Raw genomic sequence first — 11232 nt, 5'->3', positions numbered from 1 at the left:
CAGCTGAAGAACTGGCCGAAGAAGCAGAGAAAGAAACGATTGGGGAAGAAAGAAAAGAAAGGAAAGAAAGAAAGAAGAAAAAAAAGGGGGTTTGGGCTAATGTTTTTTTTAGGAGGGTTTGTGGTAGTTTTGGTTGGGTTTTGAAAAATGGGTTTTGGTTTATTTCTTTTGGGTTTCGGTTGGGCTTGAGGGATAAAAAGACGGGCTGGCCTGCTCGTTTCTTTTGGGTTTCGGCTGGGCTTAGGTAGCATCCGACCCAAATAAATAAAAATGATGGCCCGATGGCCTTTTTCTCCCAAATCAGAAACCGAATTTTGCACTTTAGCCCCTGACTTTAGAGTAGTTTTATTGTGGCGCAAAACATTTTAAATTTCTTTCATGTAGGTCCTTATAGTAATTGCACTTTGGTCCCTGAATTTTATCATTTATTTAATTTTGACCTCTGAACTTTGGAAAAATTATAATTTTTGTCCCCAAAAGGTTTTCAATTTTTGCAATTCAGTCCCTTATGAATTTTGACTCTTTTTATTATGATTGTTTCTTTTCTTTAATAGCTAATTATGTTACTTTTGAATATACTTAACTTGTAATTTTTAGATGTTCTTAAATTTCTTTACGTTTGACATATTAGTGTGAATTTAATATTTTTGTTATTATTATTTTTCAATTAAATTGGTGCCCTTATTCTTTTGTTCATTTTGAGTATAAATAGGGCAATTCGACTCCATTTAGTCATCACTTCAAAAGGGAGGTACCCCTATTATTATTTAAGAGTCAATTACGTGCTTTTATGTGCTCATGCGTGCTCTTATGTGTCTCTATATATTTTTATATGTTTTGTTATCTATTTGATTTAGATGTTTATTCCAATTCTCTTATGTTTTTTAGTTAATTCTTATAATTATTTGAGAGGCATTTAATTACCTCAAAAATGTAATAGATAGGATAACTAATTTTATTTTATCATATCTTTCCCATTTTAGATTGTAGTTAGATTCCCCGATGTAATAGATAGGTTGCGTGTTTATGTGGCTTATATGTTATGTGTTTTATCCGCTTTTCTTAGGATTTTGGCATTTAGACATTATATTTACGTGTTATGTGCTACGTGCTCTTATGTATTTATTTGTTTTAATTTATGCTTTATTTGTTTCACTATGAATTGTTAATGCATGACGTCACTACACTAGTCCAACGCTAGTTGTAGCTTCTCCCTCCGCTTACTTGCTAGTCCAACGCTAGTAAAAATTTTTTAGAAATGGGCTAGTCCAACGCTAGACCATTTAGGTTGTCTTGCACTAGATTCATCTTTGTGTGCTATTCACTACATTTTCATGCATATTTTCATTTTTAGGATCTTTTTTCATTTGTATGATATTCCCTATTATATTATCCCCTACCCTCTATAAGTGCTAATCATGTCATTTAGAATTGCATCTCATTTAAGCTAGTTCATTTGCTTGTTCATGTTAGGATAATTATTTTTCAAACATGGGAAATGGGTGATTATAACTTTTTAGTTTAAATGCCCTATTAATCCATGTATAAGAAAATTATGTCATGAGCTTTTGCCTCCCGTATCCTTTATGTTGCATTCCCTTTTTCTTTGATCACTTATATATATGTATATAATTTAATTTCTTTTCTTTTATTTTAATTTCATCATTCGCATACTCGTGATACTTTCAAGGAATCATTTTGGCCTTCCCAATTAATGCGATTGGTTTAATTAAACCCTTGAATGAACATTTTGTCCCTTTCGATATTTTTAATTTTAGATTTGCACTCATGTAGGAAACATTCAAACGTAATGAAATTAAGCGTTAGATTAGGAAAATTTTGACTAAATCTCGTAACTAGCTGAGACTAGGTTGAAAGGGTGCCTTAGGTTTGATTTAATCGAACATTTGCATTCTCTTTCTTCAATCGTGACTCCCGAACCCATTTTCTCTTATTTTTTTCGAAGACCTGGAGTTGTCAAAAGGGTTTTTATTTTGTTTTATTCTTATCAAAAAGTATTTTTGGGGTGACTTGGTACACCCAAACTCAATACCAAGTGGCGACTCCTCTTTTTTCTTAAAAACCCTTTTTAGACTAAATTTTGGATCCAAATTGTCGCATTCTTCAAAGTTCCATTCTAGATCCTATTTTACTTGTTTTAAAATAAAATCACATCTTTTATAAACTATCATTTTTTTCCATCGCAAAAAATGGGGCGCGACAGCGGCCAAGTCGAAGCCAGGCAGGTTGAGGCCCTTCACCTGGTCCAGGACCCGCGTGAAGCCGACCTGGAGGATGGGCTGGTTGAGGAGGGCCACATCCTCGGCAATCTGTTCGAAGGAGATGAACTCCCGAATAACCTTCTTGCGCTCCCGGCTGACGGTGCCGGAGAGCTCGATGGCGTGGTCCTCCCTCAGTTTGGCCATGCCCGCCTTCTCCTGGTCGAGCTCCGACCTGGTGGAGGCGAGCTGGACCTGGGCCGTTTTCAGCTCCTTCTCAGCCTTGCCCAGCTTGGCCTTGATAGAGTCCGCCTCCTTAAGGTCCTGGGTACGCCTCTACTCCGTCTCCCGGTTCTTCTTTTGCAATTTCTCCAAGTCGGGAGACAACTCGGAGAAGCGGGTTACCAGGGCAGCACCAGCGGCATTGGCCTGAGGGAAAGGAAAAAGAGGTCAGCACACTACGCGACTTAGCGGAAGAGCGGAGGCACAACTGGCCCAAGGGGTAAGGAACGTACTTGGGCCTGGGCGATGTAATACGCGTCCTGGAGCTCGGAGGGGCTGGCCAGCTCCATCCACCTCCTGTCTCGGGGGAGGACCGAGCCCGCAATTAGCTCGCGAGCCACCTCTGGAAATTGGACTCGGTCATTGATAGAGAGCCCCCAGAACGGACAGAAGCGACGGGGGTCGTGCATAGTGGGGGCCTGGCCCGACTTCAGGGGGGCCACGTTGCGGAAATGCCACAAGCTGGGGGGAGGCGACTCCCGTGCGTGCTCCTCCGCGGAGCCGACCCCAGGTGGACCGGTTCCCCCGATGTCAACTGGAGGGGGGAGGCTGCGCTGGCGCGAGCTTCTTCGCGGGCTGGGAGGGCTTGTCCCCTCGGCCCCTCTTCTGCCCGGTCGCCTTCTTCTTGCTGGCGACCTGCTTGGAAGGAGAGGAGTGTGACGTTTCTTTCTGGGGGGCTGAGCCGCCCCCTGGGGCCGAAGACGGTCCTGAGGCTTCCTTAGCAGCCTCCGATTGAGGGGTGGGGGCAACCTCCACGGTAGGCGCGCCCAACAGCTTGGAGAGCTTCTTCACTGCAGTAAACATAGTCAGGTCAGCCAAAACAGGTCAGTAGGGAAAAATATAATATATATATGTAAATACAACGAGCTACAGGGACTGAGTCGGCGTTACAGGCGTTGAGGTCGCTAGGGGAGGCCACCACCTCTCCAGGGGACCCGGACAACGTCCCCATCAGCCCGGCCGCAGAGATCTGCTCGATGGAGAACTTGGCAGCATAGAGCTTCACCTTGGAGCTCACCAGTTGGCCGAGGGCTTCGGGGTCCAGGTCCTCCGGATAGGGGTCGGAGTCGACCTCCCCGACTTTCCACACGTTCGGGAGAAAGCTCGTGGACTTTACAAAGAGGAAGTCCCCCTTCCAATTTTGTATGGAAGAAGGGACCCCATAGAGTAGATCCTGGGTGCCCTTTCCCCCCCGAACTTGGCTAACCCCTCGGCGGGAGAAGTAGTACCACCCAGGGAGGGAGAGCTTGAGGATGTAAGAGGCCCGGAAGAGGGAAAGTGAGTAGGGGATGGAGCAAATCTGGCAGTAGATCAGGAATCCAATGATGATCCTAATCGAGTTGGGGTGGACCTGGGTGATCCGGAGCCCCCAGTAGTTCAGGATCTCCGCCAGAGCTGGAGGAATGGGGAGCCGGAGCCCAGCGAGCAGCTGCTTCCTGTAAATGGCTACAAAGCCAGGGGGAGATCGGCAGGCTCGATCGTTGGGCCCGGCGGCTCGCGGCTCGAAAGCCGGAGGAATGGAAAAAGACCCGGCCAGCTCGGCCACTACCTCGGGTGAGAGGGTGACCTCCTGCTGGTCGGGGTGACCGTAGTTGAATTCAGGATCATCCCCCTGCTCGGAAGCGGGGGTCTCCTCGGAGGAGTCTCTGTCCTCCCCAGCTCCCCTCTGGGCTCCGCCGGGGGAGTCATGTGGAGACTTGGGGGAGGGAATAGAAGTGGCATGCTGCTCGATGAGGGCATCGAGCTCGGCCACCTCCTCCAGGAGTCGGGCAGAAGGAGAATGGGCAGATGGGGAACTCATAATATCAATGGGCTCGAGCAGGTCAGGAATGGGGAAGTGAGGATTAGAGGCAGAAGAAGAAGAGAGAGGAGGAGGAGGAGGCGACGATGAAGATGAGGACGAAGACGAGGAAGAAATGAGGATTCTGGGGGCTCTGCGATGGGCCGGAATTTGGGGTGCGGTGGAAGTAACACTAGAACGATCCGACATAAAAAGCAGAAGGTGGCAAGGGAGTGCGGAAGAAGAAGGAAAAGGACTTACTGATGACTGGAAAGATGAGAGAATCGCCGGAATCTGGGCACTGGAAGCCGGAAGCCTTGTTGCTGGAAATTGAAAATGCACGAAGGAAGGAAAAAATGGCAAATAGAGTCGAGTGAAATCTGATGACTCTTATTTATAGGGGGAGAAATGGGGGGAAAACGGTTGCTTGAAATTGAACCGTTCCCATGTGAACGCATTTAAGAACGGTACGGAGATCGAAAAGACGCGACAACTGAAAGGACAGGGGCGCAGCTTTTCAGTGACATCACTGTGCCAGAGGTGACCTTGGCAGAGCGGTGCTCGGCGCTGGTCTCCCACGTAGCAGAGGTATAGATTAGGTTTACCTGGAAGCCCAACCTAATCTAGGGGGCTAGTGCGGAGGCCCCGTCCTGAGCCTAGACACGTGGCAGCCCAGGAAGGGAAGAGCTGGGCCTGGACCCCGGGCCCCGGACAACCGTCCTGGGACACACCGCCACTAGGGCTCCGGAAGGGTCCAGGGAACAATCCCGCAGAGGGCGGAGAGAATCCTCCTCAGCGCGGGATTGAGGTCATATCGGGCAAGTCCCGAAACGTACGGAGGTCGGACTCTGGAGCAGGTATAAATGGTAACGCACACCAACTACACAAGGTACGCTCACTATCGGCACACTACTCCCAACGGCTTTGCTTCCTGTAAACTCCACCCACCGGGGAACTAACTTGACCGTCGGAGTGCCCTCGGGGACAACCTCGGGGCTCCCCTGTTAGATCACCCTCTTGTTTGTCTTGCAGGTTTGGGACACGCTCCTCTCATCAGCACTCCGAGCTCATCAGGTCAGCTCGGTCCGGGGAAGCTCAGCGCTTCTTCAATTTTGTACTCTCTTCTTTACAGTGAACTTGCTGCTCTTTCACTTGTGGCATAGGTCAATTGGCCAAACAACAAGATTCTTGTATGTTATATTTATTTTTGCTTTATTATTGTATGTTGAAGTTGCCAAAAACTCTTTCATCAATTTTCCAGATGACAACTCAAGATGGAGGCAATTTTTAGTCCTTGCTGGAGTTAATTTAATGCTACAGGGAATTGAGAAAAAGTCCATTGAGGGTTTTGTGGAGAAGATGAAACAAGATTATTGTATTCGTGAAGTTTTGTCGCATTTCACTTGTGGGGAAGGTAAGTGATACTTTTAGAACTATAGGGGTGCTAAATGATATTACTAGAAATTCAGGGAGGATTTTTTTTAAAGTATTCCACATTTTGAACAACTTTAACAGTTAAAAATATTTTTGAAACGCAGACTAGTAATAAACAAAATGAGTGATTGGTTTTGACTTTATCAGTTCAAACATCCGAACCATCAATTCAATCATTTTAATGTAGGTAAAATTGAAGAAACCTCTCTTGAGGATTCTGACACTTGCACTGACCTCCCTTGTGATTTAAAAAATTGCACTAACCTCCCCTAACCTTACTAATTCTTTGCAAATTTAGTTCAAACGATTAAAATATTGTTTTAGGGAGTGAAATGAGAAGTTTGTACTAGATTTGCTTTTTGTGCTACATGTCAAGTAGTATTAGCAAATGAATGACACAGTACTACAAATCAATTAACAATTAATAAACTTTAAGGGGCGTAGTTTATGGGCAAATACACATTACCTATTTAAAGTATCGGTTCTTTATGGGCATTTTACTCTCAAACATTTAATTTATGATAAATATATCAATGTTTGTAAGTAAAATTCAAAAAGTGTTACAGTAATATTCTTACAAAAAGGAAATCGCTAGGTTATCTATTTAATATAAATTAAACATTTGTAAAAAAAGAAATGGCCCATAAAGTATTAATTCTTTATGGCTTTCATCCATTACATGAGTAAAGTATTGGCTCTTTATAGGCATTTTATTTTGAATCATTTAATTTATGTTAAATACATAAATATTTGTACTAAAATTGAAAAAGTGTTACATTAATTAATATTTTTACGGAAGGGAAACTGGTAGATTTTGTATTTAACAAAAATTAAATATTTGAGAGTAAATACAAATTTAATTGCTCTGGCAAGAAGATTATCGCTCCGAGGGCTATCCATTCTAACAACACTTAATTGCAATATTTGGCTTAATTACAAGTTGCCCCTATAATAAGAAGTGAGTAGTAGATTATATCTATAATTTGAAAACTCACAAATTACCCCCCACAAACAAAATGGTCAAACATATGAGTTGGCATTTATATGTATGAAAGGTCTAAAAGACATTCATGTCCTCCGTTATATGATGAAATAAGTTTCTAACTCACAAGTTGCTCTGAAGTTTCTATTGAAGAGCATTGTAGTGTGTAAAAGATGATGACATAAATTTAGTTGTAATAATTGAAATTAGATAAATTACTTTTATTAAATAAATGTTTTAGTTTTCATAAGAATTCGTGTTAGTTAAAAATATTTCATCAGAAAATATCAGTTGATATTTGAACATTAACAGGAATTATTCAGAATGACAAACAATGAAAAACATATAAATATTCAATGTGATATTTATTAAGCTTTTCATGATTTTAATTTCAATGTGTAAAAGAATATGGTGAATCACCAAGCTCATAGTAATTAGATTAAGAAACAGACCCTGCTTTTGGCCCTCATGGGTTTCTTTTTAGTTAACTTGGAGCATCAACCACTTTCCCGTCCCCTAGTTTGTCCAGCAGCTGCAAGTGTCCGAGGACAGAGGATATGCACTTAATCAAGAATCTTGCGCCTTTTTCCTGAGATTTTTTATTTGTTTGTAATTAATCTCTCTAGAGGACGTACGGAAAGTTAAATTGCTTAACAAAACTATACATGAAGTTTCTTTCATTTGTAATTTTCATTAGCTTGGGACAGTGATTCACTAAAGCTGGAGAAGAAAAGAGTAAACAGCAAAGAAAAATGCTTTTAAATTCTTTTTCCTAATTCTGTCTCTGCATGGTATTTACTGCATTACAAGTGTTCCATGCAAGTCACAGAGATTTTAACATATCAAACAGTAAAAGTTTATGGTTCTTTACTCAAAAATAAGAGAAGCAGTTAAAATTTCTGTATTAGTCAGACTGATTTATAGAAAAGTCACGAAAAATGTCTAACTAGCACATATGCTGGTTTGAAGGATCATATCAACGCTGTATTATCAGCATTGGAGAAGATTTCAGAATTGAGATGATATATGACAAGTATTACTTTAACACATGATAATTACACACACTTACTTTAACGTATGTTCTATAGAATGATTTTTGAAGCCAACAATGGAATTAGTATCGGAAATCCCTGAGAACAGGGTGAAGATCAAAGTGCTTTAAGAGGAGGAAAGCCGTGATTGCAAAGTGAACTACTGTAAAGAAACTAAACTTGCGGTTTTCTAAGGATTTCACGTTTTATGTTCCCCCTCCTCCCAAGGCCCTTTTTGATATTTTTGCGCACTTTTTTGGCCGTAAACTATTACCTCAAAAACAAAGATATAAAAAATGGCTGGCAGTTCCATCAAGAAAGAAAGGTTTGGAAATTGGAATTACATTTGATATGGATTAGCAATTCAGCATTAGTGCGACATAAAGTTGCACCATCATGTCTCATTTTGTAATATAACACTTTAAATGTAGACTTTTTTGCTTTGGACACTTCATTATTCGTATCTTAAAATCCTGCCTGCTTCCAAATTTGAATAACTGGCATATTTGTACACCATGTCAACCCAGATCAATAAAGGATAAACCATTTCAAGAGAGAGAATAGAATTTTGTACCATAATGCCCTTTTGTGTCGCAACAATTTGTTTTATGACGGATTTGGATTGAGGGATTTGATGAAAATTTGATATCCTCTCAAATTCTTCTAGGTCATTTGAATTACTTCGGAGGCCTTTGGTTTTAAAATCCACCATTTATTTTACTGCTTAAATGCATTCAATGATTAGTGAATTCCAAAATCATATTCAACCCAAGTAATCCAAAATATTTAGAAGTGTTTGAGAAGATTTCAAATCTTTCTTCAAATCCCTCAATCCAAGCCAATAATTAAGAAATTTTTAATTGCATTAAAAGTTGGAGACCAAAAGCAAAAGACTAGACGTGACACCCTGTATTTTTTTTTTTTACATTTATTTAGTTATATAAATTTAAGATGTTTCAAGTTTTAAATACAAATTTCATTTTTGCAAAAAATGATATTACTAGTACATTGTTTTTTCTAATACCATAGTTACCATAACTAGAGTGTATTATCAAAGAGTTCTCTCCTACAATTATAAAAACTAGAGTAACCCAATCGTTTGCTAATTGATGAAAACACCAAATTAAGTATAGGAATTGATAAACTTGATTCAATGAATTGCTATATATTAGGAAGAACTAATTCTTATGTTTAAAATTGGAGAAAGAAACTAGTCATTAGAATTGCAATAAGTATGACTTGTTTATTACACTTGGTGTTTTTTTGTTTAATTTTTCTTTTAAAGATTTTCGTCATTCTTTGTGATTCCTAGAACTCAATTATTGAATTAATGTCAATCTTATCCAGAAAAGCAAGAATAAAATGCGGGCAAAGTCGAAGAGCTTTTTTAAAATTTATGTGCTATTGATTATGAGAAAATGGTCATGTTACAAGTTTCTTATTAAAAGCTTGGAAGTTTATACTAAAGTATATAAGGCTTGATGAGCGTCAATTAAAGCTTAGAAGAGAAATTAACCAGGGGTGGAACCACCGTCCATTTTTAGTTTGTTTATTGTGCGACCCTACGACATTATATAGAAAAGGCCTTATAATGTGAACATTAATAGATTAGAATCTCAAGCTTTGATCCAATTGGAAGACATTAATAAAAAATCATAAGGTTTTTAATTCAACTTTCTAATCTTCCCTTCTTTTCTTTTGCTTTTGTAAGGCTTGAAAAGCCAACCTTAGAAAGAAAAGCGTGTAAAGGTTCTAGCTAAATATTTAAGGAGCAAAATGAAAATAAAAGGAACTTTAAGGTGGCCAAGTGTAGTAAACCCTTTTCAGCAATCAAAGACCTTTTTAGGAACATCAGATTCTAAGAATTTAAAATTCTGGAAAAAAAAACAAAAAATGGATAGTCATAAACGTTTGACATGGTGTGATGTTAAATGAATGTGCTTTTTTTTTTAATCAGTACCATGTTTGCTAATTTACTCCTATGCTTACTCTTACACTGTGGGATAGATGGATCTCTGGGGTCTAGGTAGAAGTGGCAAAATGGGTGATTTGAGTGGGTTTGGATTAGGTAAAATGGGTAATGGATATAAGTGAGTCAACCCATTTATATCCATTTAATTAGATGGGTATAAATGGGTAAGTCAAAAAATGAGTTGGGTAACCCAATTATCCATTTATAACCCATTTATTCTAATTTTTTACAAGCTCATATAAATTCATTTTGTAAACTAAATTATCAATTTATACCATTTTACACCCATCATTAATTTTAAATATTTACTTATTATGCCAAATAAGTCTAATTATCAATTTTTTCCATCCGCGTGCCATGTCGCAAAATTACATATTATTTAATAATTGAACAATGAGAGTCTAAAAATTTGGACTAAATAATATGAAAGTTAACAAAAAAATTTAATCCAAAACTTTGAACCCCTAGTATTTTTTCGTTTATAAATTTAAAATTTCATTTGAAAAGGTAAGAAAGGAAACTAAAATTTGTCATAAATTGATGATACTAAAAAATGATCAAATTAATAAATTACAAGGAAATAAAGCGATAAGATAAAACTAACAAATAAATATAATAAATAAAACAAAAATACTTAACATAAAAAATAGTTAAAAATCCTGATGAAGACTAGCAATCACTTCATTTAGCATACAAACAAAGACAAATTTTCAATAAATACGAATAACAAGCATTCAGCTTCTCAAGCTTCGTTCAACTGCATAGCATTGCTAGCACAAATTTCAGTGTCAATTTTGCATAATAACTGCAGGTTGCTCTGCTAGCACAAATGACCACCAAGCAGGTTGAACAAACTTAACACAGCAGAGAGACAAATATTGTAGCAAGAAACAAATATTATTCCCTGATTTCAATCCTCTGATAAACATCAAGGAGAAGAATAAACCAAGTTTAGTTGACAACATCGAGGACCAGCTTACGTGACTTCAAAACCAACCATTTCAAACGCCTGTAGTAAGCAGCTTGAAGGAGTGCCAGTGACAGTACAAATATCCACTTGACAGTACAAAGATAGCAACCTAAAAGTTTGCTGCTGGCTCAACACAAAACAGAGAAGATTCCTGGCAACCAAAACCAAAACCAAATTCAAAGTTCTGTTTTTTGCTACTTAAATTTCATCTAGACAGAAAGATAAAATTCTTTTCACCACATTTCTAACAATCTCCATGATCATATGAATACAGCTTACCTAAACATGAAGGTTAGTAAGTTTAGCAACTAAGGGTGCAAAGTCAATACTCAGTCTTTCTTTATCTTCTTCATCTTCAGAAGCTGAAATGAAAAGTAAAGTTCAATAAGTGACCAAAAAAGTAAAATACAAGATCATGTGCAATGAAAGGTTATGTATAACGTACCTGTTACTCCATATAACCTGTCTCTAGTACATAACAAGACCTCCACATTTTCTGGTAGGAGCGAAGTACGATATTTACCCACAATTCTACCACCAATACTGAAAGCTGATTCCGAGG

The 11232-nt window shown here is 39.0% G+C and overlaps 1 long non-coding RNA gene across 1 annotated transcript; it reads right to left on the bottom strand.

Moving 5' to 3' along the window:
- Positions 1-10578: 10578 nt before the first annotated feature.
- On the bottom strand, positions 10579-11029 carry LOC113700466 (uncharacterized). Its single transcript, XR_003450692.2, has 2 exons — positions 10950-11029; positions 10579-10821 (listed from the first exon to the last, which is right to left on the bottom strand). It is a non-coding gene; the product is annotated as an uncharacterized lncRNA (long non-coding RNA).
- Between the last annotated feature and the right edge of the window lie 203 nt (positions 11030-11232).

The sequence above is a fragment of the Coffea arabica genome, chromosome 7e (genome assembly GCF_036785885.1).
Source record: "Coffea arabica cultivar ET-39 chromosome 7e, Coffea Arabica ET-39 HiFi, whole genome shotgun sequence".
Taxonomy (NCBI): Eukaryota; Viridiplantae; Streptophyta; class Magnoliopsida; order Gentianales; family Rubiaceae; genus Coffea; species Coffea arabica.
Note: the sequence above shows the minus strand (reverse complement) of the source record. Positions and strands in the feature narration are given on the sequence as shown.